Raw genomic sequence first — 14,016 nt, 5'->3', positions numbered from 1 at the left:
TATATTATCTTAAGTATCAAACTACAAAATAGTAGGGGATGGAGGCTACCATTAATAGAGCTGCCTAGAGAAGCAATGACTTAGATTGAGGTATGTAATGACTCAATACCGAATGGCAGACTAATCTCTTGCTAAGAATGAAAGAGAGTGGGCCCAGCCCAGTCTCCTCCGGTCTTGGACGGGCACAAGACGGGCCCACCCTTGGCCCGTGCTTCGCCCGGGCACCGCCCGCGCGCGTCCCGCAAGGCGGGAGCGCCATGATGTTTTTAAAGGGCTCCTGCCCTTTACTACTGGCTGGCTGGCGTGACCTCCCAGGTGAGCAGAGTCAGAAGGAAAAACCTGTGCGCTTTCCGCGAGGCGGAGCGCTATGGTGTTTTTAAAGGGCTCCTGCCCTTTACTACTGGCTGGCTGTCGTGACCTCCCAGGTGAGCAGAGTCAGAAGGAAAAAACCAGCGTGCGTCCTGCGAGGCGGGATTGCTATGGTGTTTTTAAAGGGCTCCTGCCCTTTACTACTGGCTGGCTGCCGTGACCTCCCAGGTGAGCAGAGTCAGAAGGAAAAACAAGCGCGTCCATAATCACTTTGGCAGAATCGTTGGGCTTTGGAGGGCTTATATTTACTATTCCAACTTCAATCTTAGCCCATTGGGAAAGTGTTGGACTTTGGGTTGCTCTAATTTTCTATTTTCACTCTAATTGTAACCATATTGGAAAAGTGTTGGATTTTGGGGGGGTCTAGAGTTACTATTCCAACTCAAAATCTTAACACACTGAAGAAAGTGTTGGTCTTTGGAGGGGTTAGATATCTAATTTCTACTAGGACCTCATTACGAGTCTGGTGGTCCTAGGACTGCCAAACTCACAGTGGCAGTCCGACTGCCACAATCCTGGTGATCCAACCACCAGATTACGATCCTGGCGGTCAGACTGCCAAGAGACCGCCGCCTCTGCCGGGATCAGGGATCCCAATGGGTTGACGGCGGTGAAAGTCATAGTCAGCCACGGTGGTGCCAAGCTCGGCACCGGCATCCTGATCACAACTTTCCATTTCACCAGCCTTTTTATGGCAGGGTCCCTGCCATAAAAAGGCTGATGGAATGGCAGAGTTGAGGGCCACAGGAGACCACTGTATTGCCCGCGACCATGTTGTGGGCAGTGCAGGGGCCCCACTGTGGGCACCCTTGTAATGCGCACTGTCTGCTGCGGCAGACAGTGTGCACTCCGAGGGTGATGTGTGCGATGGCATTGGCCTCGGCTTCCTGAGGGAGCTGAGGCCAATATCGCTCCACTGTTTCCACCGGGATGACCAGTGGGAACATCATAATACGCTGTTTCCGCCGGTCAGCCCAGTGGAAATATCATAATACGACAATTGTGAGGCTCCCGGCTTGATGGCTACCTCACCACCACCATATTGGGGATTGGGTGGTTCAAAAGCCAAACTCGTAATAGGCCCCCTAGGCCACATTTGGAAATGTGTTTGACTTTTTGGGAATTACATTTGCTATTCTGGTGCTATTCTGGTGATGACCGGTGAGAACGTCGTAATACGTCTTTTCTGCCTGTCAGCCCAGTAGAAACATCGTAATACGACAGTTTTTGAGGTTGCCGGCTTGATGGCTACCTCACAACCGCCATATGTGTTTGACTTTGTTGGAGTTACATTTGCTATTCCCACTTAAATTTAGCCATCTCGGGGAAAGTGTTGGAATTTGGGGGGGCGTGTTGGGTTATATTAATTATTCCCACACCAAAATTAGAAGCCCATTACAAGTTTGGCGGTCAGATAAACTGACCGCCAAACTCACAGGGATGAATCAGCCATCAACCTGGCTGCCTCAGCCCCGTCGTATTATGATGTTCCCACCGGGCTGACCGGCGGGAACATTGCATTATGATGTTCCCGCTAGTCAGCCAGGTGGGAACAGTGCTGTGGTATTGGCCTTGGCTCCTTTAATACGCACCAGCACATTCGGAATACACAGTTCCCGGCAAAGCAAATCAGACAGTGGGCATTCTGATGGTGCTGGTCAGGGGCCCCCCTGTGGCCCACTGCACTGTGTTTCCACCAACCTTTTAGAGGTGGCATCACTGCCATGAAAAGGCTAGGGGAAACTGGACGCATCACCATCGCTGTGGCTGACCACACCTCCCACCACCGTCAGCCCATCGGGAACCATGTTCCTGGCGTGGATGGTGGTCCTTTGGAGGTCTGACCGCCAGCATTGTAATATGGCGGTCAGACCTCCTGGAGTGCGGTGGCCCGACCACCACTGCGGCATTGGCATTCTGAGGACCACCAATGTCATAATGAGGACCTTAATCACATTAGGTAAAGGATTGGACTTTGGAGGAGGGGGTTACACTTAATAATCCAACCCCATGCATAAGGGAGTGTGTTACATTTTTGTGGGATATATTGAATATTCACGCTCTAATCGTAACCACAACCTGTCAAATAAAAAAATAATAAAACCTTAGATTTACCTATTTACGCTAAAAACGAACCTAATTTCTTACATTTCAGAAAATAAAATACGCTAATGGTTACAAACATATTAACAAACAGAAAGAAATGCCATTAAAACAAAAAAATATAATTACATAAAAATGTTATACTAAATTGTTTTTTTTTTTTTTTTTTAAAGCAACAATTGAAATATTTGGGAGTTGAAAATTACAATTAATAAAAAGATTCAAAAACGTGATTCCAAAAGCTAAATTCAAATTACAGTCCATAAGCAAATTTGTATGTTTTTTCAGGAACTGCCACACCATAATCATCCCTTGACATCTATATCAGGGCAACATTGGGAGAGGTTATGTTTATTGTTGCCCTTTATCACTTCTGTATTTACATCTGGAATTTGGCTTTTGGCTAACTTGTGCTATTCGTTCATACACTACATATGATTTAACAAACATTCAAATATTCCAGCTTATTTGAAAATATGTTTTTCAATTTTATTGACAAACACATTCAGTTGGGAGATGTTTGGGAGACTCCTACTGCCCAGAAGACAAAATACCAGTGCCCAAATTTCCTAAAAAGTCATGCACCAAAACGCTGGAAGGAACATGCTGCGCTGCTTGCGTGACAGATAGCAGAAATGCACCATATTTACAATTATATGACACATTTTTGCAGTTTGCCTGTGCTAGTATATTGTGGGCTGCATAGCATCAATACAGGCACACATGCGCCATGGTGCAAGGGTGCCTGCATTACAAGCAGAATTGTTTTTGTGAAGGAAGCAATAACTTTCTTTACAACAACAAGACATATTCCTCTTTCTATGTATGGTGCAAAATCCACACATGGAAAAAGGAATTAACAAGGAGAAATAAAGATATTTTGCCTTATTAGGGTCAATCCTAGGTTCACTGACCATAGTATATCTGGGAATGCGTTAATATCCATGGGTTGATGCGCGGGAATGCCCGTACTCAGCCCGTGGAATGCCTCCGTAATGGAGGGTGACACAATGCAGCAAGATGGGCTGCCTTGCATTACTATGGATTTACTAAACCATGCAGAACCATGCAAGGTGGCTTTGCATGATTAAGTAAATCTCATTTAATGGCTTGCATTGCCTTGTATCGCCTTGCATGACATAGGTGCAACATAAGCCCTTAGAAAATCTGCGCCTAAATGTCCAGAGAAGAAAGCTGGGAAAATCACACAAATGATGGATTTCCTGCAGAGCTGTCATTTCAAACGATGTTTTACTACTAGTAAGTAACTGAGGCCTTGTGTAGTCCTCCTGTCATTTGCCTGACCGGTTAAGCATTAGGTACCGAACTTCACTATAATTCACAATAGAGGCCAAATCTAACAGGAAAGCACTGAAGCTTGTCTAACAACCTAGAAACCAAAGAGCCAGGGTCCTTTGATTATTCATTATTGGACATCATTACCCTAGAAGATTTTATAGCACCCCATTGGTTCCTCCTTTGCTTGCACCTCAGCTTTAAGATGCAGGCCTTCAAGGGTGGGGCACTCTCTGCACCCATTAAAAGTCTTTGTGGGTTGATTCTGCTGCAGCTTAAAAGTATGTGGGTGCAGTAAGATGATCAGGGCAGATAGGCAGTCTACTTCAGTCTCACTGGCCTTCCTACAAGGGTAAGAATCTTCTGAACCTTAGGTACTTTCTTGGCATGCTGCCCCTCTCTTTTTGGGGGTGACTTGCCCATTCCTCTAGGTTTAGCACTTCCTGAGCTGTAATGCCAACATAGCCATCACAGGTTGTCCTGATACAGCTGTTTGGAGACACTGTCAACCTTTATCAACATTTATCCATGCAGAGTGCTGTAGGTCATGACGTTGGGCCTGATTATGCGTTTTCCCAGATAGACCGCCATACCGCTGAGGTAGTGGTCTCAAAAATACCTCTGAGTTGACAGTCTCCCATCATATTACGATGTTCCGGATGGGCAGGCGGTCTATACTGCAGCAGAGTCCCAACAGAGTGATGTTTCATTGCAGGAAAGATAGGTAATTACAACGTGTGTACATCAGAAAACACAAAACACAAACCACAGATCACTGTCATAAGGTCCAGCCTTTAGCACCATTCTGCGGCAAGGGCTGAAGGCCTAGGGTAATGCATTGAGAACCATAAAGCATATAAAATGGCATGCCCGTACCTGCGATGCAATAATGGCAGAATGTGTGAAACATCTACATATGGTTGGCATTGGGAGTTTATCCCTAGTTGTGGCCTGGGGTGGTCTTGTCGCTCGTTTGTGGACAAGATTTCAACAGTCAATTAATCAATCTGTTCAGCCCAATCAATCCATCACCTCAAGCTCGATCAGAGATTTAAAGAGAACCTGTAATAGAGCCACCGGGACAATTCACAAGCACCCAGGATCAAAGATCTTACCTGTCTCATTCAAGCAAGCACATAAAGCCTATAGGCAGGCCATCTATGGAGAAAAGTGGAATCACTTAGGTCTTTTTTGGACAAGGCTTATATATGCCAGTAAGGATTTCAACTCAAGGAACTTTTGGGCTCTAATAAAAAAACAAGTGAATGGGTTGAAGGGGCTGAGCTGTGCAAACATTACGGAAAGGGAGTGTGCACTTTACTTGGCTGATAATTTTTTGCAGGGAACTTAGAAGACAATCTCTTGCGTCAGAGAAAGCAGAGCTCATCCGTAATTAATTCTTCATCCTTAGTACTAGCTTGCCCATACCCCAAGGCTGGGGCTACGTCACCCATTTTGCACTGCCTACAGTGTATCATATGTAGAGCAAAAACTGATTGGGCACCAGGCCCCAAGGGCTTGCCACAAGCGATGTTTAAACACGATGTAACCTTCTGGGCTGGCCAGTTCAGCAACGCTGGAGCTCTTACTTAAAGCAGTTCCTTGGTTGCTAAAGCAATGGGAGCGTGGAGGAGGCCTTGAGGTTTTCCCCGTAGTCCCAGATAGCCCACAAAGGGCTTCTTCTATAGTAAAAAAAATACAGACCTTCACACTGCACTGAGAGTTGAGGGTTCGAGTTCAGCCGGAAAGTGAATTTCTAAGTTTTTTTTAAATTCCATTTCCAAACTATAACATGCCTATAGCCTTTGTTTTCTTCAGTGAATCTATATATATATATATAGATAGATAGATAGATAGATAGATAGATAGATAGATAGATAGATAGATAGATAGATAGATACCAGTGGGTCTGTGAGTGGCTGTGTGAGAGTCTGAGTGGGTCTGTGAGTGGGTGTGTGAGTGTCTGAGTGATTCGTGAGTGTGTGCATAAGGGTCTGAGTGGTTGTGTGAGTGGGAGAAAAAGACTGAAAGAGAGAGAGAGAGAGAAAGAGAGTGAGGGGGGAGAGAGAGGTTTTTAGTCTTTGATGGATGATATACTTAGAAGGAAATCTTTCTGCACAAATTGAAAAGAAAAGTTTATTTGTCAATTACAAAGAGTAAGATCACCTTTCAGTATGAGCTTTTAACATTTGTAGTTGAAAAAAAAACTAAAGGAGGGAAATGAATACAGATACACTTCAAACACTGAACTCTCAATTTGAAGGTCTGTACCGTCACCATTAGGCTATCTGTTTTTTTTCAATCATCTATTTTTTCTGCCCTTTATGTGCTATCTGAGTCTGTGGGGTGCCTCAATGCTCCCCTGCGGTCCAACCAGATTGTTATTTTTTAAAATCTTTTGCCCTTGATGGTCTATTTGGGACCCAAGGAGGAACCTCAAGGCATCTCCCGTGCTCCCACCACATTTTTTCCATTTTGTTACCCTTTACCGTCTACCTGGGTCTGCAGGGGAAGGCTCAAGTCCTCCCCGCGGTCCCAGTTGGCTCCTGCCTCCTGTGTGAGTCCGCATTGCTCCTACAAGCAGGGATCTGCTTTTCATAGCAGCTCCCTAATTGCTGGAGCAATGTTTTCAACCGTGTTCCCTGCATGCTTATCTGCGTGCAGGGAAGACAGATGAAAACTCCGCTTTCTGACAGTTGAACATGTTTGACAGATCCCGCTGTCAGAAAGTAGACTTATGTTTGATGTGACTTGGCTGCAGCTGTGAAAGCTGTAGCAGCCACGCCACAGCAAACAGCTACGTCTGGGGGTTGAGTACCCTGGGACATAGCAGGAGCCAGCCCTTGGGGGTTGTGGTCCTCAGGGCCATCAGTGGCTCTTTGAGGAGGGTTGCACGGCACCCCTTCCAACATGCATAGGCCCGGGGAGGTGGTGGTCCCTGGGGCTGTGGGGGAGGGCCGAGTGCCCCTGGCAATTTAATTGTTTAACGCTCCGGGGAGGTAGTGGTCCCCGGGGCTGTGGAGGTGCATACGGCCATATATATGAAGGGCCAGATGTATCATGCATTTTTGCTACCGCAAACGGCACACAGGGCTGTTTGCGATCACAAAAATGCATTTTGGTATGTATGAATCCCAATTTACAATTCAGTAACTTGTTACCGAATCGCAAATTGGTATTGCGACTACATACCGATTTGGTATTAGGAAGGCGCTTGTCAAGGGCGTCCCTTCCTGATACCAAACCGCAGAGGTATGTAGGAATGTTTTGTGACCAAAATGCGGTCACAGAACATTAGCATTTTATCACCTACTTCAAGTAGGTGGTAACCCATTCGCAAACGGGAACCCTTCCCTTTTGTGAATGCATGCACAAACATTTTTTAAGAGCAGGCAGTGGTCCCACTACCTACTCTTAAAAAATGAAAAGAAAACCTTTTATGTTTATTTTTTAAACACATTTCATTTTCCTTTAAGGAAAACGGGATGCATTTAAAAAAAAGATTGCTTTATTCAAGAGCAATTGCAGAGATGGTGGTCTGCAGAGCCCAGCAGGCCACCATCCCTGTGATTGTAGCTATTCACAATGGGTCGCAAATTGGGACCTATTTCATGAATATTAATGAGGTAGGTTGATCTGTGAGCCGTTGGGAAACGCTAAATGAAACTCCTGGAGTTTCATACATTCAAATAGCGATTACCTAATTGCAATTCGCAAAAAATCACAATTAGGTAATCGCTATTGGGAAAATTTATACATATGGCCCCAAATGTCTGTAATGCTCTGGGACCGTGGTGATCCCTGGGGCTGTGGCGGGGGATTGCACGCCCCCCCCACACTATGCCCTCTTTATGACCCTGGTAGTTGATCTTAAAGCAGCGTTAATACCACCAACAGGCCGGCGGTAAAAAAAAAAGGGATTTTGACCCTGGAGGTAACCGCCATCACAGACAGCCACTTTAACACACCAACCACCAGATAACGGCCGCTGGGCTGGCAGCCATCGCAATCCCACCCTCAGGATTTTGACCTGGCCTACCGCCATGGTTTTTGTGTGAATCTTACCCCCACAAAAAACATGGCGGTAGGCACTATCAGTGCCAGGGAATCCCTTCACTAGCACTGATAGGGGTCTCTCCCGCCCCCCTACCCAGAGTCCTCTCCCACCATCCCTCTCCCTCTCCCACCCCCACACATGTACACGCCCATATACACACATGCACACATGCATACCCACCAACACCCACACATGCACACATACATACCCACACACCGCAACACACACCAACATACTTTGTTGCACACAGGCATTCACAGCACACAACATACACTCACAGTCATTCACGCACTCATTCAACGCGACTCACACCCACATGCACGCACACCAAAACATACATACACCCCCCCCACATACACACAACACCCCCTCTCCTGTTGGAGAACCCGACTTACTTGCTTGCAGAGGGTCCTCCTGCTGGAGACATTCCGCGTAGCTGCTGTCAGCAGTAGCGTCCACCAGCAAAACACTTCCAGGCCGTCATGATACGGTTGGCGGTGTTTTGCTGGTGTGGCGGTGCTGCTGTCAGCAGCGCCGCCTTCCGCCATGACCGTCGGCGGTATTCCGCCAGCATTCTGGCGGAATACCGGGTGGCGGTCATAATACATGAAGGTGGCTGATAGCCATGGCGGCGACCTGTTGGCGGCCGTCGGAAGTTACCACCAAAGTCATAATGAGAGCCTATATGTCTGAAATGCCCCAGGGAGGTGGTGGTCCCCTGGACTGCGGGGTGGGGGGGTGTTGGGTGCCCCCTGCAATTTAATTGTTTGAAGCTCCAGGAAGGTGGTGATCCCCAGGCCTGTGGACAGGCCACGCTGCCCCTGTATCAAATGTCTGTAATGCCCTGTGGAGGTGGTGGTCGCCGTGGCTGTGGGGGGGTTGCATTGCCCCCACACCAAATGTCTGAAATGCCCCGGGAAGGTGGTAGTCCCCAGGGCTGTGGAGGGGGATGTGGTCCCCCACACCAAAGGTCCGTAATTCCCCATGGAGATGGTGGTCCCACGGATACGGGAAGGGTGGGGTCCCCCCGCAATTTAATAGTTTGACGCTTTGAAAGGTGGTGGTCCCCAGGGCTGTGGAGGCACATGTGGCCCCGCACCAAATATCTGTAATGCCCTCGGGAGGTGATGGTCATCGGAGCTGTGGGGGCGACCACACAGCCCCCATACCAAATTTCTGTGATACCCTGGGGAGGTGGTTGTCCCTGTGGCCCCCACACCAAATGTCTGTAAGGCCCCGGGTAAGTGGTGGCCCTCAGAGCTGTAAGGTGGCTGGTTCCCCTCGCATTTTAATTGTTTGAAGCCCCAGGGAGGAGGTGTTCTCCAGGGCTGTGGGGTGGCCAGGTGCCCCCTGCAATTTAAATGTTTGAAGTTCTGGAGAGGTGGGGGTCCCTGGCATTGCGGGAGGCATGCACCCCCCACACACAATTCAAAGATAGCCCCTGAGAGGTGGTGGTCCCTGGTGCTGTGGGGGAGGGTGACAAGCCTCCCCCACAGAAATAAATAAATAAATCATTCAGCCTCAGGGAGGTGGTGGTCCATGGGGGGGCTGTGCAGCCCCCCACATATATTTACTGCATCGCCCGGGGAGAGTCGGTTCCCAGATCTATGGGCGGAGTCGGACGCCCCCCCTTTGTAAATAAACAATGCCCCCATAACTTGTCCCACCCAGGGTCTTAGGAAAGATGAAGCACAGAACACTGTGCTTTATTTCTTTTTCAAAATTTCAGCTGATCCATGGATCTGCTGCGACTCCCTCCATGAAGTTTTTAAAAAAAAGCTTTTTAGCTCTGAGTCCGTACCTTGACCCCTTTTCTTATTTTTCACATTTCTTTCATGGGCTTCCTGGCTGACAACACTTCCTTGTTCAAGTGTTGTCAGCCAAGCAGATCTCAGCACGAGATCGGGAGGGGTTGTCAATCCTTCACGTCCCTATATATATGAATTTAAATTTCCTTTAATTTCTCTAAAACTACTAAACGGATTTATACCAAATAAAACAAGGCCTCTTTCTTGTCGAAGAGCGACCTTTTTGCCAAATTTGGTGTAATTTCATCCAGTGGTTTCGGCGCTATCGCTGTTCAAAATCCCTATGGAAAAATTAACCTGGAAAACATTTTTAGGGACCACCCTTTTTCTCGATCCCCGCTTGACAGATCACCCCAAAACTTTGGAAAAACTTGTGAAGATTCATCAACCGGCGCCAAAGATATAGACAAGTAGAAAAATGCTTATATATATATATATACTGCCATCACAGATTCATCTCCCTTAGGTGTTGAAAACAAGCATTTTGTTCAACATTCACCCTATAGCATACACTTTACAGGTTGACAATCAACCAACGATATATGGGATACCCTTATTGAATACAGTGTTCAATCTGTATATAACTGTTCTGAGAAATCCAAAATAGTGAATGCTACTTCCAAAATAAATTCCCTACTACGGACAGCTTTTATCTGTATCAAACCATTGACACTCACCAAACCTACATGGAGAAATGTAGTTGATATCAGTAGCAAACTGGGTAGTGATAACACTGTTTACTCTATGGAGAGTGTTTACTCTGTACCACACTGTTTGCAAAAAGTGAAACTTTTATGAGAAATACACCACAGAGTATTAAAAACAAATCAACTAAGAACAGTACACACTCCATGTAACAATTGTCAAAAAAAGCACTGTTTCCTCAAAATAACCAAGATCTGAAGGTGCTAAAGATCATACTACATGCACCCTTCATAATGTGATGAAAAGTACAGATAGCCCATCTTCTGAAGCAAATCAAGCACACGTACATAGGTCAGTACCTGGTGCACACAGTTTTCTATTTTAAGTAGATATTGCCATTTTGTCATGATTCTCTCTTGTAACTCAAGGCTCCTAACAAAAGTTAATTTCTACTATGCAGATTATTTCTCCTGTTGTATACTTTTTCTGCAGAACCAAAAAACTTGTGTGAAACATAATTAACACAAATCAATTGTCACCTGCACACAAAGTTACTCTTATAACTGGTTGAGTACCTCTACACAGCTACAATGCATTAGGAGCACATGTGTTTGGAAAACACTTATACCCATTAGTTGGACCCAGACTGTTCAAAATGAGGTAGAAAAGTAAAATGGTAGTTACCCACCACTATGTAAACTATAAAACAAACTAACACACTCATTGGATGATGTCATCAATGATGTAATTTGAGATGTCATCAATGATGTCATAAATGATGTCATAAAACATGTCATGAGAGATGTCATATGTGCGGTCATAAGCAGTGCAAGGTGGGAGATTAAGGTATAGTCAGTGCTGCTAACTAAAACTGCTGAATTTCTGTGTTTTTTTTACTTCAAAACATTAAAGATGTCACTACGAAATTCACCTAACTATAACATTCATTTAACCTTTGTTTTTTTTCCAGAGGATGTTCAGTTTTTTTTTAAAGTGAATTAATTTCTTTTTTAATGTATATATGGTAGGATGGCTAAGGAATATATTGTGTCTGCGCACATCATTTTCATAGGAAATTGCTTTATATTGTAACATACCTTGGAAAGGGTGCACAGTTTTCAAGATCTCTCTAATAAATGGTGTCTGAATTTAATATGCTGTAACAAGACAGTATTTCAATTGAGATTGGCAATCTCCTCAGTGCTTGTAATTATCACATTGAGAGATGTTCCTAGCAAGGTCTTTAATAATCTATTGGCAGACATCTTAAGGAAACTGGATGTGTTTTACATGAAACAGGTAATTGTAATTCAGTAAAATACTCATCACTTTTTACATCATTGTTTACTGTTAGTTTTGACCATGTAAATCTATTTTTAAAGTGTTTTATCACTCTTGCATAGTATGGAGTGTGGCGGGACTGGCCTCTCCTTTAAAACCTCTTTTTCAGATAACAGATGTGCGTAATAGGGTAAATGATGGACAGGCCTCTACTTTCAGATATCTCTCTCAAATGACAGGTGTGCGAAGTAGGGTATGTGGATGGACTGGCCTGTCCTTTCACACCTCTCTCGCAGATGACAAGTGTGCATAGTGGGGTGTGTGGATGGACTGGCCTCTCCTTTCAGACCTCTCTCTCAGATGACAGGTATGAGTAGCAGGGTGTGTGGATGAACTTGCCCCTCATTTCAGACCCCTCTCTCAGATGACAGGTATGCATGTAGGTTTTGAGGCTGGACTGACCTCTCATTTGAGCATTCTATCTCGGATGAGGGCTGTGTGTAGTAGTGAATGGGGGTAGGACTGACCTCTCTTTTGAGACCTCTCTCTCAGATAATGGGTATGCATAGTAGGGTGTGTGAATGGACTGGCCTCTCCTTTCAGTTCTCTCTCTCAGATGGCAGATATGTGTAGTTGTGTGTGGGAATAGACTGCATTCTTCATTGAGCCCTTTCTTTCAGATGAAGGGTGTGCACAGTAGTGAATGGGGAGAGAGTGACCTCTCCTTTCAGATCTTTCTAAAAAATAACGGATGTCTGTAGTAGTGTGTGAGGCTAGACTGGCCTCCCCTTTCAGACCTCTATCTCAAATGATAGATGTGTGGTAGGGTGTGGGGAGGGACTGCTATCTCTGCTGAGATCCTGCTGTTGTATGATGGGTGTGCATAGTACGGTGTGGGGAGTGACTTAACTTTCTGCTCATAACTCTTCCCTACCTGATGGATGTAAATAGTAGGTTTGGATAAACACCATCTCAATTAAGACTCCTTACTACAGTGTGTATACCAGAATATATTAATAGATCACCTACTGCTTCGTATTTTTCATTATACCACGAGAGTCTAGTGAGTTCATAACATGGTTTAAAAAAAATAATTAACATTCTATTCTTCAAAATATTTATGTCTTACACACCCCCTCTCAATGATGGGAGGCACAATATCCATTTCTCTTAGAAGAGTACTCGTGGGACTCATCCGCAATAGCATGAAGGCTCTTGGGAAAAACGAACCTCTCGACCAATCACAAGACTCCATTTTTGATTTCACACTCTCGCAGGACACCTATGAGACTCTCGCAAGCCTCTCTCATCAAGGGTATATGGAGACAGACTGCCGGTAGTATAATGTTTAGCACCCTCAGACCATCAATATTTTAAGAGAATAGTGTCTTTTGACAAGTGTTGCATAGAGTGTACACTGCTCTTAGTAGATAGTTTCTAATACTCAGTGGTGTATTTCTCATGAGAGTTTTATTGTCTGCAAACAGTGTGGTACAGAGTGAATTCTCTCCACAGGGTAAACACTGTTTACAGTAACTACTTTATACTCAAATAAACTCTTTTTCTCAATGTAAGTTCAGTGACTGTGAGGGGTTTGATACAGATAAAAGATGTCTGTAGTAGGGCATTCATTTTGGAACAGATGTTGAGTATCATGAGTAACTTGGCTTTTTCTGAACAGTTGTATAAATATTGAATACCGTGTGCAATGAGGGTTTTTCATATACCTGTGGTTGATTTATAATGTGAACTAGGCTACCCATGAAGTCTATGGTATAGAGTCAATATTTCTCTTAACACATGCTTGCTACAACTAAGGTAATTGTGTCCGTGATCGCATCAATGATGCTTTATATTATTCTGAGCTATTTTGTACTCACTTTCACGCCTCAAATACCATATCATGATCAAGATATCAGTGCAGAAATGGAAGCAGGTCAAAAGTATGCTCTTACATGCTTAGAGCTGACTTTGGGTTTGCTCCTGTTTGGCAGAATTATTAAAAATGTTCCCTTTTGGTAGGAGCAAAGACTAGGGCTCCTGGGGACACAGCAAGTGAGCTGACCTCAGGGCATGAGGTCCCCCGAATCATTAAAGACTCAGGGAGGGGGCCATGTGTCCCTCCCCCTTTTCCTGTAAATAGCAACCCTGGGGAATGAGGTTCCTATGGCCTTCTAAAGGGTCAGGGAGTGGGCTGGGCAGCCCCCTTTCCTTTTTATTTTTAGAACTTGAAGCCCCAGTTTTGGGTTCTCCTGGGGCTTATAATGGCTCAGGGAGGAGGACCCACAGCCACCTCCCCTTTAATTAAATAAATCAATCCTAGGGGATGGGTCCCTGGGGCCTTTCATGGTTTGAGAAGGGAGGCAGAGCACCCCTTTCCTCTTTCACCTGTTCTCCACCAGCCTTTTCATGGTGGTTTCAGGCTGGTGAGAACCAGGTTATAATCAGCAGGGCGGC

The 14,016-nt window shown here is 45.2% G+C and overlaps 1 long non-coding RNA gene across 1 annotated transcript in view; it reads left to right on the top strand.

The window, feature by feature from the left end:
- LOC138288575 (uncharacterized) overlaps nt 1-14,016 on the top strand; it is a 240,561-nt gene that overhangs the window by 122,061 nt on the left and 104,484 nt on the right. The window lies entirely within an intron of this gene.

The sequence above is a fragment of the Pleurodeles waltl genome, chromosome 4_1 (genome assembly GCF_031143425.1).
Source record: "Pleurodeles waltl isolate 20211129_DDA chromosome 4_1, aPleWal1.hap1.20221129, whole genome shotgun sequence".
Taxonomy (NCBI): Eukaryota; Metazoa; Chordata; class Amphibia; order Caudata; family Salamandridae; genus Pleurodeles; species Pleurodeles waltl.
This window is presented reverse-complemented; position numbering and strand designations above follow the sequence as displayed.